General features: G+C 47.9%; 1 long non-coding RNA gene across 1 annotated transcript in view; it reads right to left on the bottom strand.

The window, feature by feature from the left end:
* The window catches only part of LOC135279627 (uncharacterized), a 63625-nt gene that overhangs the window by 14823 nt on the left and 30498 nt on the right, over positions 1-18304 (bottom strand). The window contains exons 6-7 of the long non-coding RNA XR_010346857.1: positions 7553-7649; positions 944-1060 (exon numbers count right to left, since the gene is read on the bottom strand). This is a non-coding gene — a long non-coding RNA (uncharacterized LOC135279627). The remainder of the gene's footprint in view (positions 1-943; positions 1061-7552; positions 7650-18304) is intronic.

Genomic DNA, 18304 nt, shown 5'->3' with positions numbered 1-18304 from the left:
CCCAATAACTCTCCAGCACAGAGCACTTGGAACAGGCTCCACTTTCTCCTGGTTAAAGGAGTGTGTCTGATTTCAGACACAGGCGGTAGGATCAGTGAAGCCCCTCCTTTGAGCTCACCTCAGTTACCAGTCTCTACCTGCCCAGCCTCAGAGAGCTTTTCCTCTCCCTTTTGGAGCTGGTCCTGCAGCCATCCTGGCTTGTCTTTGCTTTGGGCTTCTGCTGTGGAAGGGATGGTGAGGCAGCAGGCAGAAGCAAAGAGGAAAGAGACACTAGGCCTGACCTGATAGAGCACAGCCCAGCTGAGCAGCTGGGGATGAACAAACCGAGGAGGACACAGGGCAAAGACAAATTCTGCTGCTCCTCCCAGACTCCCAGGCAGAGGGGAAATAAAACAGCACCATTCATTTAGTGGAGGAGCTGCCAAGAAGCTACTGCTACTGTTGTGAGATGATGCTCCGTGGGGAACAGAAAAGCAAGCAATGTTATTGCAAAGAAAAATATGGTTGTACTGGTAATGTAACATTTTCCAGCCAGACACTGCTGGGACATGCTGTTTTTCTCCAATTGTTACTTGATAAAGTGAGGAAATAAATGCATTAGAACTAAAGACAATTCAGTAACAATTGAGCAACTGGTTTCCATTTCAGTGGCTTTCGAGGGTCTCTAACAACTGTCAAATGGCCATCACATGTTTCTGAGGGAATCTCTGGCTTTAGCCAAACAGCCTGGACCTTGTGCACTGAAGAAGATCTAGTCTGAAGGACTAAAGCTGCTCTTTGCTGAGCCCACAGGAGAAGCAGGAGCTGAGATATCTCCTATCTGAAGCAGGGTCCCCAACTTGAGCTCTGGAGTAAACAGTTTGCTAGTGGCAATTGTGCTGCCAGTGCCCAGAGCCCAGATGGGTATGAAGTTCATGTGGCTGTTCTCAATGAACAGCTTCACCTGGTCCTGGAATTTCTTTGTATCATCCACGTTTGGTGTGACAGTCACAGACACCCCAGACTCAGTGGGGACCACTCCTTTACTGGGTTCAATCCTCCAGCGTGAGCATTTTGCAGCCTGTAAGACAAGCCAAACATGAATTTAGGATGGAAACCATGGACTTTGCTCTCTTGAGTCTGAAGGGGGACTAAAGAGAGGATAAAAATCATAAAGCCTTTATTATTCTAAATCTACTCTAAATCTACAGAGTCTGGCAACAACAACTCTCTAAGAGCTTATACAACCTATATTTTACCCTCCTTTAACAGACTCACGTCATTAGCCCAGTTTTGCTCAACCCAAGGGATGCTCCTCCTCAGGAGAAGGTTATTCCCCCTCCAGTCTCTCTTTGGAGTGCTTGCCAAGGGAAGCTGTTTAGTCTCTCCTGGCTTCCCGACAGCAGAGCTGGGTCTGCACAAAGGTGCAAGGCCAGAGGAAGCCAGGACTGCTCAAATCCCAGCCCAGCAGCCACACAACTGGAGGGCACTGCTGAGAACCTGAGAATAACTCTGCAAAGCCAGCTGAGCAAAACCTCAGTGCCAAAGTTTCCTTCCCCAAGGGGCCATCAGTGCTTCTCAATAGCCCCTGAAGGACTGTTTACATTTATCCCCCAAACAGCTGGAAAAGCAGCAAGAGGAAAATTCACCTCACTCCTCCTCAGCCCAGGAGGCTGAGCCTGGATTCTCTCTCACACAACACCTGATGCTTTATCTACAAACACAAACAAGTCCAGAGTGTCAGGGCTAGCTTTAACCAGCTCCAGAAGTTCAACCCATCCATCATGGAGAAGAAAAAATTCCTCCCAAGCCTATTTGCAAGCCTCTCAAGAATCCACCTCCCGCACTACTAGACTAATGTTCTAGTCACTACTGTATTCAAATTAAGGAACTAATTTTTCATCTGTGTACAATGATATAAATGCAGAGGAAATCTGTTGTCTTGAACAGAATGAGTTCACCTTTACAGCAGGAAGCTGAGGGCAAAGTGCAGCCCAGCAGATGCTGGGCACTTTGTGGCTGCAGAGTATTTTCTGTCCCCACTGAAGATCCCTGCAGTGAACACAACTCATCTGTTCCCCAGGAGAGGAGAAATGAGACCAGGAAGGGGAAGAAAACAAACCAAACCGCTCTATACGGTGATATCTTTCCCTTTAACAACCACCTTCTGTTTTCATCCTGCCTCTGCCCACTTTCAATCAAAAAAACCACTCTCAAAAACACAGGAATGGCTTCTGCATTTAACCATCTGGTACCTGATTTCAGCATGTGATTTTGGAAACAAAACAGTGCTCCTTCAGGAATATCCTGAGTAACCCAGCTAACAGAGGCCTCACACCAGTGCAGATCTCTCACTCACATGATGCTCAAAGCTGGCAGAGCCAAAGCCCTCCCACATACCAGCAAAGCTTCAGCCCCACCAGCTGCACTCCTCCCATGCCTCAGTATCCTGGGATCCCAGGGAGCAAATGGTCCCTCTGCAGGGACTTATTTTCAATTCCCTTGGCTTATAAAACCTCAAGCTCTCTTCCTCCAGGATGGATCAGCAATTAGGAACTACCTCCCACAGCAAATGGGGACATCACACCCACACTGCTCACTGGCTGTGACTGCTGCCCGCAAAGGTTTACACCAGTTCAGCTCTGAGACTTGTTTCCATAAAGGAAAGCCAGGGATACAGCAACACCTCAGGGGGACATCCTGCAGAGCCAGGACACCAGCCCAGAGCCTGCTCTGCAGGGGATATATGGCTTGGCTATCTCCCACAGCCCGTCGCAGGTTTGGAGACTGGCACACAACCCAGCACACTGAGCTCAGGTGACAACAGCCAATGTTTATTGATGGACACCCCCTTTTATATGGGGTTCCCAAATTCCCGTGCCTGAACACGTGATGGGTCGAGGTCTTAACACCACCCAGCTGACTGGCCAATTAGACATTGCATTCAGGGTTGAATGGGATTGGCTGGGGTCCCCTGTCTGGGTCTGAATGCAGCCCATCACTGTCCTGCCTGGGCAGCTGTTTACTTCTGTTCTTTAAGGGACTAGGCTGGGAGCTGGGCTCTGTTATGGCCAATTTTACCTGTGCAGCTTACAGACAGGTCACAACAGCCTGCTTACCAAGAGGCATTTGAACACAGGTGTGGAGGAAAAACCAACCACAGGCACAGCCCAGAGCTTCTCCATGCCTATAAACAGTGACTACTGCCAGTCCCAGCAGTGACTTCAGTGGAGAGGCAGGAGGGGCACAAAAAGGACAGGCACAGATTTCACAATCCCAAATGCCACAGAGGTCATCAGATGCAGACAACAGTCAGCAGCACAGTTAAAAGAAACAAAGATACCAGAGGCCTTAGGAATGAAATCAGATTAAACAGGATGAATCTTCTATTACAGACCCATATTCCTGGCTGGTGCTTTTCTTATTACTTCATTTATTCAAAAGGAAACAAGAAGTGGCTCAGCAGTGATGCAGGGAAGGGAGGAAGCAGCTCAGGAAAGGTAATGAGTTTTCTTAAAAAGTCCATGAACAGCATGAAAACACAGAGGCATCCTGGGTGCAGAATGATAATGGCCCTTCAATCAATCCACAATTGATTTCACATTTAAACTGTAGATCATCTCAGTAAAATGCCTTTTGTGAGCCTGAGATGGAGAACTGGAATCTGCATTTCAAAGGCAATGCTCTGGGTGCTCAGCCAATCTGGGCTTTTAGTGGGGAAGGAGCTGGGCTGATGCAGGAGGCACAGGGGTGCCTGGTGCAGACCTACTGCCAGGGCATCTGACCTGGTCAGAGATGAGGTGCCCTCACAGCACTAATTAACATCCCACACTAAATGTTGCTGGGTAAATGATGCCCTTGCCTTGCAAAAGTGCCCAAAGTAGCTATAGACTGGCAATGGCTTAAGCTCCCTTTTCCTCAAGTCCCATCCCATGGGCCCTCCTCAGACAAGGACTTTCACAGGAAGGACCAGAGAAGACTATGAAGGACACCAGAAAATACCGAGTTTTATTATTTTGGTCCTGTTTGATCTCCTGATGGCAAAAGGCTGCCTAAGGCACCAGCAGCCCTGGAGTTAACTCCCTGGAGAGGCTGTTGTGGAGGAACACGAGTGACGGATGCTCTTATGTTCAAGTGCTCCATTTCAGCTCTCACACTCTGGTGCGAGCCCAGGGCACACTCACCAAAGCAGACGTCACCAAGTGGAGGGCAGGCACATCAAAATGGAGATTCAGTCCCATGAGCAGCCCCTGCCAGGACAAAGGCAGGGAGGCAGTGGCTTTGTTAAAGGGAATTGCAAAGGATTTGGGTGTTGTTAGGGCTGGGGTGGATAAAGGCTGCTGTCAGAGCCACCCTGAATTTCAAATCAACCCCGCACCCTGTGCTCAGCACAGCACCCATGTGGGCAGCCAAAGCAAAGTGGTCAGCAGCTGATGTGGCTTAGGGCACTACAGCAGGCAGCACATGCCCCCCTGTTGCTGCTGGTCCACTGGAGGATCCTAAACACACACCCAGAGATGCCCGTGTGCCTCAGATTCCCCATCTGTGATGTGGTGGACACAGAGGCATCCCTACAAAAAGTGGGCTCACTGTAACCAGCCTTCCCAGCCACAGATTCCCTACTTTGATATTTCTCATCTGGAACTGGTGTTTCCATGGGGGATCCTTCCCAGGAGATCTTGACACACACTGGCAGGTTTTTGACACAAGAATCCAGGAGAGCCTCGACCATCCACTGCACTAACAGTTCTACTCAGAGAACCAGTCTGTCACCAGTGAACCCATCAGCTGTCACAGCCAAGGGCAATGGCTTAAACAACCAAATGTGGGTGTCCTTAATCCAACACACCACCTCACATTCAGCAGGTGGGCTCCAAACTGCCAAAGTCACCAACATCCACTGAAATCAGCACTTGATGCTGCACAAGACTCACAGATTTATTTCATGGCTGATGCCAATCAATGTCCACTCTGACCCTTAGTTAAAAATCAGGGCTCACAGTGAAATGTACTTTCTGCTTTATTCACTAGACTGCCACTGGCTCTGCTCTACACATCTCAACAAGCAAAACCTGCCCTTGCTCAAGGAGAAAGCTGCTTATGCAATAATATCCTGTGACCAATTTGGGGGAGGGACAAAGGAGAATAAATTATTTGATTGTGAAATGTTCCCTCTTCATTAAAAAAAATAGGAAAAAAACAGGCAGCACTTTTCTGCAAACAAAAAGTCAGCATAATTGTTTCTCTACTGAGGTCAGAACTACTCACCACTCTTCTCTTGCAAAGTAATAACCTTCTTGTTATTTTCTGTCCATTTCTCTTATTCTATTGGTAAAATTGACTGCAGAGTCTTTTCATTTCTTTACTGCCTTGATCCACTGCTTCCCAACAGCAGCATCCCAGACACAGCCAGCTCCAAAGCTCCAGAGCATCCAGCAGCAGCTTTCCTGCCTACTCCACGTTAACCCACGAGCCCATGGCTCAGATGTGCTGAGACAAGCTGTCACTTGAGGATGCTTAGCTGAGGTTTACCTGCAGTCTAGCTGCTTAGCACAGCACTAAAAGTATCATTTACTCATTCACGTATTCTCATGTAATGAAAATAATAGAGAGAAACAACAAGGTATCAGCACCAAAAATGCATAGAGAACACAATCTTTTGGTAAGAAAACAACTCAGTGTGTCCTTCCGTGCTACTAACAAGCTTTTGAGAGTGTCTGGCATGATATAGTGCTTCATTTTCTACCTCTTTTGGTTGCTCTTTTTTTTTTTTTTCCACAGACTTGACACCATTGGGATGGAGACAAATACGTAGAAAATTACTTTCCTTCTTTTCCAGAAATGCTTTGTTAGTTCTAGAGCCAGAGATACACCACAGCTGAAGTGTGAGGGACTGGTCAGCAATGGAAAACACTGCCAAGCACTTTGACCAGCACTGAGCCAGGAGGGGGATGGCTTTCCTCTGACTCCCAGGAGCAGGCAGGAGGGACTTCACTGGAAACTGTTTGCAATGGACTTGAACTCAAATGCAGCCAGTTTGTTCCAGCTGCTTTTGGACAGCCTGAGCACAAAGGTGATTTGTGTCTGGGACAGGAACAAAAGCCTCTGAACACGCAGCTTTTTGACCCAGTGTTGCTTTCATGTGCCAAGGGGTTTTGCAGGAAGACTCCCAGCTGATCTCCAAGGGAGGCTGTTAAAAAGCAGGGACTGGGGTTTCATGAACAACAGAGACACCTTTCCGACCCCATCAAAAAGATCCAGATTCCAAGAAACCCCCCAAACTTGACTGGGGTCACAACTGCCCAAGCTGCCAGGAATTCTACAGGTCCACAAGGCTCACTGCTGCCCCTGAAGCCACCAGGATCCACCCCAACCCTGCTGCTCACCTCCTATCTGTGGGTTGCTCTGACAAAAACCTCCCCAATGTTCAGTTCCTCAAAGCTGAAGTGGAGCCAGGGCCTGACACCTTCCCTCGTGAGGAGCAGGGGCAGCCTGGTCTCACAGTCTGGGTAAAGATTTCTATTTGAGTATGGTAATTCTTTCTGGTATCCTGCATTTTCCAGGCTGCCTCAATGCTAGTGCCTGGCTCTGAGCTGTCTGGGACCAGCTGCTGATGTTCCAGGAGAAGATACAGACCAATCTCTTTCCTCAGGAGAAATGCTTTGCATCTGGCTTCCGATTTCTAACCATTTGCTTGAGCTGGGTTCCGACTAGGCCACTAATTTTTCCTCTGAAAAAGTGATGCTGAGCTTAAAATGATCTCTGATTTCCATCCCATGCATTTAGAGGAGTTTTGAAATCCATTCAGTGAAGGCACAAAGCTCACAAAGAGCTCAGCATGGCTGCCTGGGTTAGGGTTAGTGTTAGGCTTTTGAAAACCACAACGCCCAGGGCTCCAGGCACACTGCAGCTGCAAAGGGCATCCCAAGGGGAACACAAAACTGCCACAACATGCCTTCCTTCACAGCTTTTTCCCTGTCTTGCAATTAAATCTTGTTGTATGTGACACAACAGCACAGGACCTTGTTGCCAAAGTGCTCAGCTTCTCTGCTTTTCAGCATCTTGTTGACAGATTCTCCTCATGCTTTGTGAGTGGCTTTGAACACAGTTCCCTCCTGACCACCTCAATAAACAGGTATGCACAGTTTTAGATGATGCAGGACATCACGATATAAAGGAGTAATCATCATTTGGGATTTTTGAACCATTAAGAAAATTAGTTTTGAGCTTCAGTATTTGCTATGAGGAAATTTCCAACCACTTATTCACTGCTGGCTTTGCCAGTTGTCCAGAACTGATCAATTCTTTTCCTCACCTGATGCAGGAATATCTGCCAAGTAATTTATGGAGGCACCTTCAGTACAAGTGAAGACCAGCAAAGCCCCTTTCCAGTGGGGCAGGAGATCCAGCTGTACAACTCGCTGCACTGGACAAAATCTTTCAGATATCTGCAGCACGGGGCACACAATATCTGCAAATCCTCACTGCAAAGGATTTGGGACTAGCAGACAAATGCCTGAAGAAGGCAGTCACATTTCTTGAAGGGATTAAGAAGCAAAAGTAAAGAACTTACCAGTTAAAGATGGCTGTTTTCTTCAATTATTTTTGCACCCAGGGACCATGACTCTGGGACAATTCCCACTCTGACAATCTACTGGATCAGCTCTGATCTGTAAGGAAATGCATCATTTAAATAACTCCTTGAGATCCTCTTCCAAGGAGCCAATGGAAGAGTTAAGCTCTCCCAATGGCCTTCCAGGGTCATTCACGAACAGGCTTTTTCTCAACACACATTGCTTGCTCTGGTTCCTCTAAGTCCCAGACCAGCTCAAGGCTTGCATGCAAGTAGTTTTCCTCTTTCTCAGTCATGAAAAAGCTGTCCTGGCACAACCCCAGGAGATTCCTGCAGCAAAATTCTGGACAACCCCATCACCAGAGCCAAGAGAACAGCCCTGAAAAAGGAATCCCTTGGGAACAACTTTTTAAATCCATCCTTTCCATGGCTCCCACAATTGCAGCTGGTGGGCAGCAAGACAGGTTGTTAGCACAAGCTCTGAGTAACTATTGTAGATGGCATTTGCTGAGTAAACCCTGCACAATTACTGTGTAAATAAGAAGCTGTTTCATGACATTTGTATCCATCAATTGGAGCAGGAAGGCAAGCTGGGCTAGGGATTGCAGCACCCTCCAGAATGGGAGCCCAGCTGCTGGAGGATGTTTGGCTTCACACCTCTTCCTCCTAGATGGGCAAACCCAGAATATTCACTGAATGAAAACCTGGCAGCCATCTCCCACTCCTGAAAAACACCTAAGCAGCACCATGCAGAGACAGAGAGGAAGGTCAGAGTAACCTGAACCACGCTGTGTGCTCCGAAAATTCCCTGCCCTGTGCCAGCACAGCAAAGCCACCAGCTCTGAGGTGAGGGCACTCAGGTGGGGCAGTGAGAGCTGCTCCCAGAGAAGGAGACTTGATAGCACTGCTGGAAGGCAGGGCAAGTACAAACCTTGTCAGCAGACTGCCTGGACTATTTTCCTAGGAGGGTGCTCATCTTGCTGAGCACAGCAAGACCCATACAACATCACCCAGAGGAACCATGGACCGAGAGCCACAAGGTGACAATTCCCACGCAGGGAGAGAAGCAGGTGCTGGCCAGGGATGGTCCTTCTGCAACCACCCTGGGCTCAGCAGGCTCAGCCACCTCTGGTCTGGCTGCATCTGGGCAGTGGGAGGGAATCCAGGGTCAGGGAATGCATTTCTAGCTTGGTTCCTACTGCCTAATGATGAATCCACGTAAAAAGGACCCATCCTGGAGGTCAGTTGTCTGAAGGGTTTTAGTACTCATTCACTAAATCTGTTCTGCTGTGTAGCTCTTTGGCCTTTGAGGAAATTCTGGAAAAGCTGTGGCATGAAAGCTTATCCCTGCACTGCCTGGATTGTTGTGGGATCAGTGATCCAGAGCCAGGTGTCTCCAACTTGTATGGGAGATCTCCTGGAAGCTGCAGGGACCACAGACCCTTCCCAACAATTAAACAGGAGCCCAGTGATCTGGGAGAGTGTTTGCACCTCACCTTCACTGGGGTGAGAGAGGCAGGGGAAGGAGCTGTGTCTGAAATGTCACAGTAAACTGCTTGCTTATCGACCCTTGCTCCTTTTTGCTTAAAGAAAACACTGATTTCAACTGAAAAATTTGGCCTGATCTCTCCATCCCCTAAAGCAGAAGGAGACAGCAAAACATTTATCTTCAAACATCACATATCTTGTTTTCAACCATAGCCCTGTAAGCCTTTATTTAGAAAATCAATGGCAAGGAAGGAGTGAGGAACACTTATCAACAACACTGATAACAGAGTTTGGAAGCAGCTGCAAAAAATCTCTCTAAGTCCCTTACCTTTACTGGCACCTGGTAGTAGATTAAACCAGGAGTTTAAATCCAGGCCAGGCTACCAGTGTGTCTGTAACTATCTGCTGTTTACTCAGGGTCTTCTCTCTCTGCTTCTCTCCCAAAGGGTCCTGGCACTGATGCTCAGTCCCAAGGAGCCTTGCCATGCAATTTTGGAGGATTTCACTAAAGGATCTTACTTATTGCAACTGGTTTTAAAAAAAATGCATGACTTACATTTCCTCAAACCCCAGCATTACAACTGTTTCTTAATGCACTTGTTGACATAAATACATGAACCTCTGATAATTGTAATAACACTCCAAAAGGAAAGAAAAATTTAGCTTACAAGAGACAAAAAGAACTGTTATTTTTTCTATCAACAAAGTGAGACTTTGAGGCTGCTTGCTGCTGGGCATCCTCTCTACTCTGTCCAAAAGTCTTGAACTGACTGGAGCCTCCAGCTTTCCTAAAGCATAAATTTTAAAAAAACTATAATACTGTCTATCGACTTGGCACTTAGAGTTCAAAGGACAGGACCTCGAGGAATTAAAGAGCTGTGGCATAGTAAGTCACTGGGGTGCAGCTGCAAGCAATTCTGTAATGCACAGACTGCTTAAAGTTAACAGAACAAAGGGAAGGATGGAGAAAAAACCCAACACTGTTTCAAACACCCATACACAAGAAGGTAAGGAAAGTCTGAAATAATTAATTCACTTGGATTTTACTCAAAACCTACAGGAAACACATTTGCTAGATCAGGTGTTTCTACCCAGCAAGGAGCTGGGTGAAGATGAAGCCTTACTTTCCAACAACACACTTGCTTAAGGAACACCAGCTGGCCACCCACACTCAGCATGTGAGACATCAGACCCCTGAAGTCCCATTGGGATGCTGCATGGGCTCACCAGCATCCAGAGTAATCTTGGCTTGACAGGAATAAAAAAGCATCTGAGCTGCTCTGAACAACATCAGCTCTGCTCCAACACCTGGAGCTCGGCTAAGACAAGCACTGAGAAGAAACACTTGGATGATAATTTCCATGGCTTGGCTAATTAGAGTCTAATAACTCACTGGTGCTCATCACCCAGCTGCTCACTGTGTGTTTAACAGCCTGAATTCAGTGCTCTCACCCTGGGCAGAGCCTCCCCGGTGAGGGGGATGCACTAGGCAGCTGCTTGCCTTTGCTTCAAGCTCGACAGCTGGAGGTGACTGCTCAGCTCAGCTCCACACTGTTCTGCACTCTCTGAAAGGCACTGCCTGGGCTAGGCTGCCCAGGGGCACGGCCTCTGCCCAGAGAGCTGCAGCCAGCCCTCGTCTGGTTCCTGCACAGTGCCTTGCCAAGGCCTGCCAGCACCATCACCTACACAAACAACCCCTGCTGATGTGCTGGGGAAGGCCATCAACAAAATGTCAAGAGCAGTGATGATGTTCAAGGTCGTCATCTTCGAGAGGGGCATAAAGCAGGGGAGGAGAGCACATCCTGAGCCTTAAAACCAAAATACATGGCTGCAGTAAAAGGGAGGGGAGTTCAGCAACCAGCAGGAAAGAAATAAGCCCCAATTTCAGAAAAGCCACCCAGATCACTCCCAGGAAAAGCCTCCATTTGCTCTGTAGAGACTCACGTGGCAGACAGCAAACTGGGGAGAAGGTATTTGAATGAGACACGACAGGAGCAGTGATGCTGAGGGTGCAAACAAATGCTAGGATTTGACTGTGGCCCCGCTGTGCACCAAGAGATTACCAGGGGCAGGCACATGAGAGTTTGTGCTGGCTGTCAGATAGTGTCTACCATAAACTGAGCATCCAGTTTTCTGACACTGTGTTATTTCTTGCAAGAGTTGGGGATTTTGGTGTAAAATATGATTCTGCTTTTTCAGATTTTACACCACATCATTCTTTAGCTGCTCTGAAGCCGAGTTCAAACAAACAAGAAGGTTTCAGAGCCAAATCACTACTGGGAAACTCAGAAGCATCCCTCCTTCCACCAAGGCCAGAAAACAAACTTCTTGGAGCCTAACACAGCACTATCAGTCCTTCAAGTCCACCACCTCACAAAGTGCTGTTTGGCTGTTCCTCCTGCTGGATTGCAAGCTGATGGTACTCACTGGTCTGTTTTATGTGCTGCCATCAGATCTATTGGCCCTGTGGGCAGTTCAATTGCCTGGGGCAGTTTGGTTATTACTCAGAGGCTGACAGAGGCCATACATCTCCTGTTAATGGAAGCAAGTGTAATACAATTCATAAGCAAAAATGAAGCTAAGCAGGAGAGGAAGAAAATTAAAAAGAACCATTGGCCTGATGAATATGCATCTGCTAACAACAGTGCTCTGTTCTAGCTGAGTGAGTTTAGCTGAGTTTGGGATTTGCCAAATGCCAAGGCCAGCACATCTGTGACAGAAATATAACTGACACAGGGATGCTACCCCACTGCTTTGGAGCACAGGAACAGCAATAGATCACAGAGGCAAGGAAAGGGACAGACCTGACTGGGCAGGGCACCTGGGAAGGGGGTGCAGGGCCAGAAGGCAGGGACAAGGGTGGGAGATGATAACCAGCCCGTGCTTGATGCTTGTGACAGCTCTGTCTTGCTGTGAGCTGTGTCCATGTCATCTGTCCTGCTCTGGTTACTTTATACTGAGTTGTGGGTGAACAGAACTAGGATAGCAAATTTAGGTGTGTCCCTACTAAGCCCTGGTAGCCAGGCAGACTGACTGCATGCCTGAGCCCTTAAAGTGATTTGCAGCAATTGTTCCAACTGCAGCAGTGGACACTGGAGCCCTGCACTCATATCCTTGCTCCCAAGAAAACCAGTTAAAAATGCAAGACTCTTGATCTCCTGAGATCAAATCACCATTCTGCAGGATTCAGTGTATTTGAACAGAAACTTTCTGCAATACATCACAGAGAGCTTCCCTGTCCTGTCAGGGAAACTGAAAGCCAGGTGTTTGACTCCAAAGCTGGAGGGTAAGAAGAAATCATCAATTACACATCGTCTACTATTCTGTACTGTTCAACCAAATTCTTTGAAGACATAACATATTCTGGAAAACTTTTGCCATTTCTCCTTTCATTACTGCAGTATGTCAGACTATAAAGCTAGAAAATGTTAGATATTTCTCCTGGGAAATTAAAATAGGCCTTTTGAGAGGTTCCTCACATGCCTGCCTCCCCACAGGAGAAAAAGAACTACTAGTCCAAAAGGATATGCCTCATTATCCACCCTTACAGACTAGAGCTACATGTGTATGAGCCCTGGGACACCTCAGCAGCCAGTGCTCTGCCTGGGCTGACCTGTGATCTATAGGATGGCCATTGAGCCAGAGCACAGAAAACTACTGTGGATGCTAACCAGGACAGCAGTAAAACCATGCAGAGCTGTGAACATGACAGTGCAGCACTTCTGGCACCATGTCAGCCTCTGCCAGGCTGCCATGAGCAGGTGGCCTGAAATACAGATGGTGGATGGATGATGAGACAGCACAGAATCTCCAGTTGTTGTCCCCTGGCTTTGCTACAGCATCCAGCGACACAATGCAGGAGGGGTGAGCACACAGTGACTCACAGCTACAGAAGTGATCTCTGTGCAACCAGAAATACATGTGGATCCTGTTTCCCCTCATTCAGCCCCTAGATGATGAGAAGCTGCTGGATCTCCACCGGCCCAGATAAGAAAAAGCTGATCTTGAAAAGCTGGATACCAACAAGGTTTGGCCAAATCGCTGTCTCTGTTTGGTAGAGGGGGAAGCCATTCACAGAAAGGAAATCACTGCTTGGAGCAGACAGAAAAACAAGACAGAGCTGGTAACAGAAGCACTGAAATGGCACCCAAAGAGCAGCCTGTTAGTTCAGGGCACTCAGGAGAAAGGCAGTGCCAAAGCTAACATCTGCCTCTTTCCATAAATAACTGGACCCACCACAAGCTGTGGGATGGACCAGAGCTCCCACTGGACATGGTGTCTTCTGCCAAACATTGGAGTGCTCAGCAGTAACCTCTCTTTTGGATGGGGACCAGATCTGCAGGAACAAACAATGCTGTTCCCTCCTGAGCCAACCTCAGGTCCATAACCCAGCCACCCTGAAGACCACTTCCATCAGCTCAGAGTTAACACATGACACTGGAGAGTCATGACCAGGCAATGACAGGAGAGTGATGACTCGTCAAGGTCAGGGCAATGGTAACAAATCCTTGTCCTCCCTTTCCTCTGGTTTCTATTTCCAAGGAGTCAGCTCCCATGTGTCTGCAGTGTGATTTACAGCTAAGCTGTGGTGGGGAGTATGCAGCAAAAACCAAGGACTTTCTCCTTTGGTAGCCACCTGGGCTTCTTGCACAGCTGCTTCTGCTGACCCATCATGTGTATTTGCAAAAATAAAACACAATTTGAGATGCGCTTGGCAAGTCAGAGTTGCATAACAGTTTGTTTCCCACAGGCTTGGATGGATGCTCAAAATGTTCATGGTCACATGGTGGCTCCAAAAATCCCTGCCTCCTCATTTTGTTAGGATTTTCGTCACTGACTTAACCCTATACAGATTACAGTGACCTGCAACTTCTAGAGACAGCAACACCTGAAAATACTGGCAGCTAGTGGCCCACACAGCAAAGCTTCTGCACAAGCTCTGCAAAGCCACCCTGCTCAGGAAGCCTTTCCAAGACTACTCTCCCTCCACTGGATTCCTAACTTCTGGAAGCAGTTATTTCCTCCAGCTACTTGGTCAAAAGACTTTGATTTCCTGTAGGGTGCTCACAGATATGAGGGGTGGTGGGTGGGAGGAAGAGAGCAGCCACTGCTGGCCAGAAGGCCAGAGACAGAAAGGTCCCAGCTTTGGGGGCCCCTCCAGCAGAGGGACTGGCAGTGCAAGGGAGGTGTCTGTCCAAGGCAAAAGTTAGAAAACCGTCAGCACAGAGAAGGTTGTTGGTGGTGGAATTTTAGATTCTGTATTTGATTAAAGAGGAGAAAATACTATCATTTGAGGTAAAGACACCCATATGCTAGAGCAGGGGAGAGACAGACAGGACCAAAACTCCCATCTGTTTCACAAACAATGGCATTAAAGGAAATCAAAAGATCAGTAATGCTGGACAAAAGAGAAGGTAGTGGCCCACTTGTATTCAGTCCTAGAGCAAACCATGTAACTTTAGAAACAGACACTTCGGAGATGTTTCTACTCAAGATTTGGGGCCAGGCCATGATTTATGTCTGTCCATCATTAGATGGAGTACAAGAACTCTGCTGTGGGCAGCCAGACTTCTGGAGCTCACCTTAGGAGCACAGAGCAGGTTAGGCTGGTTGTGGAGATGTGGCCCCACTCTAGTGAAAAGCAGGAGCCTGGGCAACACCACAAAATCAGCTCAGCACACCACAGGATGCTCTCAATGCTCAGCTCATCAGCTCCCACTTTCTGCAATATTCCTGGTGCTCTGGCACAAGCTTGTGGCCACATCATGCTGCTATCAGCAGCTACAGGGGTGTGAAACTTGCATTGTTCTGACACTGGTGGCTCTTAGCCTTAGATGGGCTATAGGAGTAACCAAGAAGAGAAAACGATTCCTGTGAGAAATTACTCTCACTAAAAAAAATCAAAGGCTTATTAAACCTTCACAAAATACAACAAAAGACTGAATAAGGAAAAACAAAGGCACAGAGAGTTTTGTGACAGGCTGCCATGTGCTCACTCGCCAAATGGCTTCTCTGCTTTTTATACCCCTGGGAGTTGCATCAGCCAACCCTGGCCCCTCCCAAAATCTGCCAGTCAGCCCTTCTTCACCTTTCCTTGGTGGAAACCGCTTTCTTGTAACTTGATGGGAGCTTGGGGTTGTCATGCTGCACCTCTTAGTAACAAACTTTCCCTCTTACACTCCCTCCCTCCACATTCCCCCACAACTAAAACCTTCCTGTGGCAACAATGGAGGGGAAGGGCACTGTGGGGAGAACAGAGAAAGTCTAAATAAACCACAATAACATAACTATACATCAATAAAACTTCTCTTAACATATATGCAATAATCATCCCATAATTGCAAGAGCCAACCATCACATGACTTATCTATGACAATCCTTTTCCTTGGGGAAAAAAAGGTGTTTAACCTTTTTCAAAAGAAAACAGAAGTTGTGTATGTTTTAGGGCTTATTCAAAGATGAAAAGGGATTCTGCACAGCACAGGCAGTAGGCATTATTCATCTCACCCTGTGCAAATACTCAGAATTTGGGCTCTGGTTGATAGAAGGATATAGGGGTTTGCTTGTATAAACAGAAAAGCAAAATATTTTCTGCCCCTGTGTGCAATAGAAAAGTCCATTTAAACCTTCCAGCCTTGTGTCCAAGCTCACAAGTGACACTGGAAAGGAGACAGACATGGTTCAGTCCAGGTTACAGGAAGGGATTGGCATTTCTGTGATTAACCTTAGGAAGAATTTGGCCTCCTTTCCACAGAAAACCAGTACATGCTTCAGGTCAATATGTTAGTCCCTAAACATTGTGTGTAATATGTGTTGTTACCTGCAATAACTGATCCCTCTAGACACTGCAACAGGGATAGGGAAATGGGAGAGGCTGGGATGGGGATGAAAAATGGGAACTGGATCCCAGAAAATGGGGATGGAAAACAGGAACTGGATCCCAGAAACAGGGATGGAAAATGTGTCCCAAAAACTGGGATAGGAAAAATGGGAGAGACCTGGAATGGAGATAGAAAATGGGAATTGGATCCCAAAACAACAGGGATGGGGAAAAGGTAAAAGGTTTGGGATGGGGATGGAAAATGGGACACTGCAAGGATGCACACGGAATGCCCCCAATGCCAAGCCCTTGCAGCCGAGCTCAGCTTTGGCAGGCTCCCATCCCTGCCAGGAGCCCACGGGGCAGAAATGCCTTCTGCAGCCAGCTCTCCAGCCTCACCAGAATCCCAGTGACTTCTGTCGTGGCACACAAAGCCAGCCGAGGCAGGGATGTGTCAAGCAACCTCATTCAGGGATGAGGAGGAAGAGAAGGAAGACAAGCAGAAAGGGAGGTTCTCAGCCATCATGTACTTTGGCTCAAGGCAGAAAATGTCATTATACAACAGCAGGGGGTCTCCTTGCACCCTTGCCCTCTCACTGGGTGCAGGTGAGAAGAGCAGAGTGTTCTCCACAAGTGGTATCCACTGTGCACTCCTTCAGAAAATCAGACAACTTATCCTTTTCCTGCTGACACAGCCTGGGATACTGCCTGCAGCCACAGAAGAGACAAACCCAGCTGGTTGTTTAATAAGTCCCATATTTGCAGAGAGAAGTAGAAGTGCAGGAACAGAAAAGCACTTGGGGAGGAGCAGCAGCAGCTCCTCAGCAAGGGGCTGACCCCACACCACGGGGTCCCAGACGGATCAGAGGATCACTTGCTGTTCACTGGCACAGCAGGTAGTTCTACTCCACACTTAGAAGCTCAGGAGAGGTTTCGACAGCCAGCAGCCCTCAAGAGAACCACAGCTCAAAGCCACTGCCCCAGCTGAGGGAGAACCCACCAGCCACCTCAGCTGGCTTTTCCTGGCACTGAGCTGCTCCTGGAAGGTAGATAAAGATTAAGGAGCACCCACTGCAGGACTTCCCTGGGAAGGCAAGAAGCAGCTGAGTTTCAGCTGCAGGTTATCAGCACCACTTTTTGTTCCTTCCTTTTTGGACCTGCAGGGATAAGCAAACTCTATCTGCCTCATTCCCTGCACTGGCTTCCACCAGCTCTCCCTTGCTGGGTAGCTGCAGCAGAAACCACTTTATTGTTTAAAGATCACAACCAAGACAAGAGAAGGAAGCACTGCTACAGAGCAGTTGCTTCTGAGCTGGCAGGTCACTGTCCCCCCTTCATGGTCCAGTCCCCTGGCCAAGAAGAACCAGCAGGTGACAACTGGGAGGACGAGTGGAAGCGCCATATGGAGCGAATCGAGGGAGTGCAGCATGAGCAGGACAGCGATCATCACCCAGCCCAATTCAAATACAATTAGAGAGGAAATACAGTCATGGACATTACCAGCTGCACACAGACAGAGCCTCAGGCTAACGCTGTCACCAGCACCAAAAATACTCGCTGTGGCTGCTCCCTGCGGAGCGCGATCGGAAATGTCTCTCCGTGGCTGACCTGCAGTGCCGGGCACGGGGAGGGCTCCCACCACTGGGATGAGTGACCTTCCACTCAGCCACCATCAACAGACAGTAATTACACCATGATGTCCCAGAAAGTCCTGCAGGAGGGATAGACCTTCTCATGATCCAGGGATTTTTGGGTTCCCCTCCCAGTGCAAGGTCCTGCATTGCCTCCTCTCTTGAAAGTCTTCTCTGCTCCCAGATCTCTGACAGCAGGACAGTAGCCTTGGAGCTATGGCCATCCCTAAGACTGTAAGTAAGGAAGAACATCCTGTCAAAGTCACAAACTGTCATGAAAGCAAATTTAAGTGGAAAAAAAAAATCTGGTTAAACATAGCTGTGGGGAAACCTGGTTGTTTCTGAGGTGAAGGAGGATCACTCAGAGTCCATGCTGAGACAGGCAGGGGGGGAAGAAAAGGGAAAAGAATGGTCCAGGGAAGTATTGAGAGAAGGTTGCGAGATTTTCTTTTAACACAGTGAGCTTACATGGAAGTCAGACACTGTGTAATTAAATAGAGAACAGTGGAAAACTAGATTTGGCCTGCAAGGCATTTCTGACCTAATTACGTTGAACTTTATTTGCTCAGAAGCCCTTAAAAAGTGCTGCAGTTTGAGGCAGTTTCCTGATCTGCTCTGGGTTCAGACTAACTCCTATGAACCCACATCCATCCAAGTCTGAAAAGTCACACAAGGACTCCCTGAGTCACCCAAGCTTTTCAGTGTCATTTCCAGTCCATCCCCCTGGGTTGTGAGTGTTTCTGTACTGCCTGAAATGGACATTTCAAAGCTTCCCCAAACACACCCTTTGAAGAAACAGCCCCATCTCTCATC

The sequence above is a fragment of the Passer domesticus genome, chromosome 12 (genome assembly GCF_036417665.1).
Source record: "Passer domesticus isolate bPasDom1 chromosome 12, bPasDom1.hap1, whole genome shotgun sequence".
Classification (NCBI taxonomy): Eukaryota; Metazoa; Chordata; class Aves; order Passeriformes; family Passeridae; genus Passer; species Passer domesticus.
The sequence above is the reverse complement of the archived record's forward strand: the minus strand, read 5'-3'. Positions and strand labels throughout refer to the sequence as shown.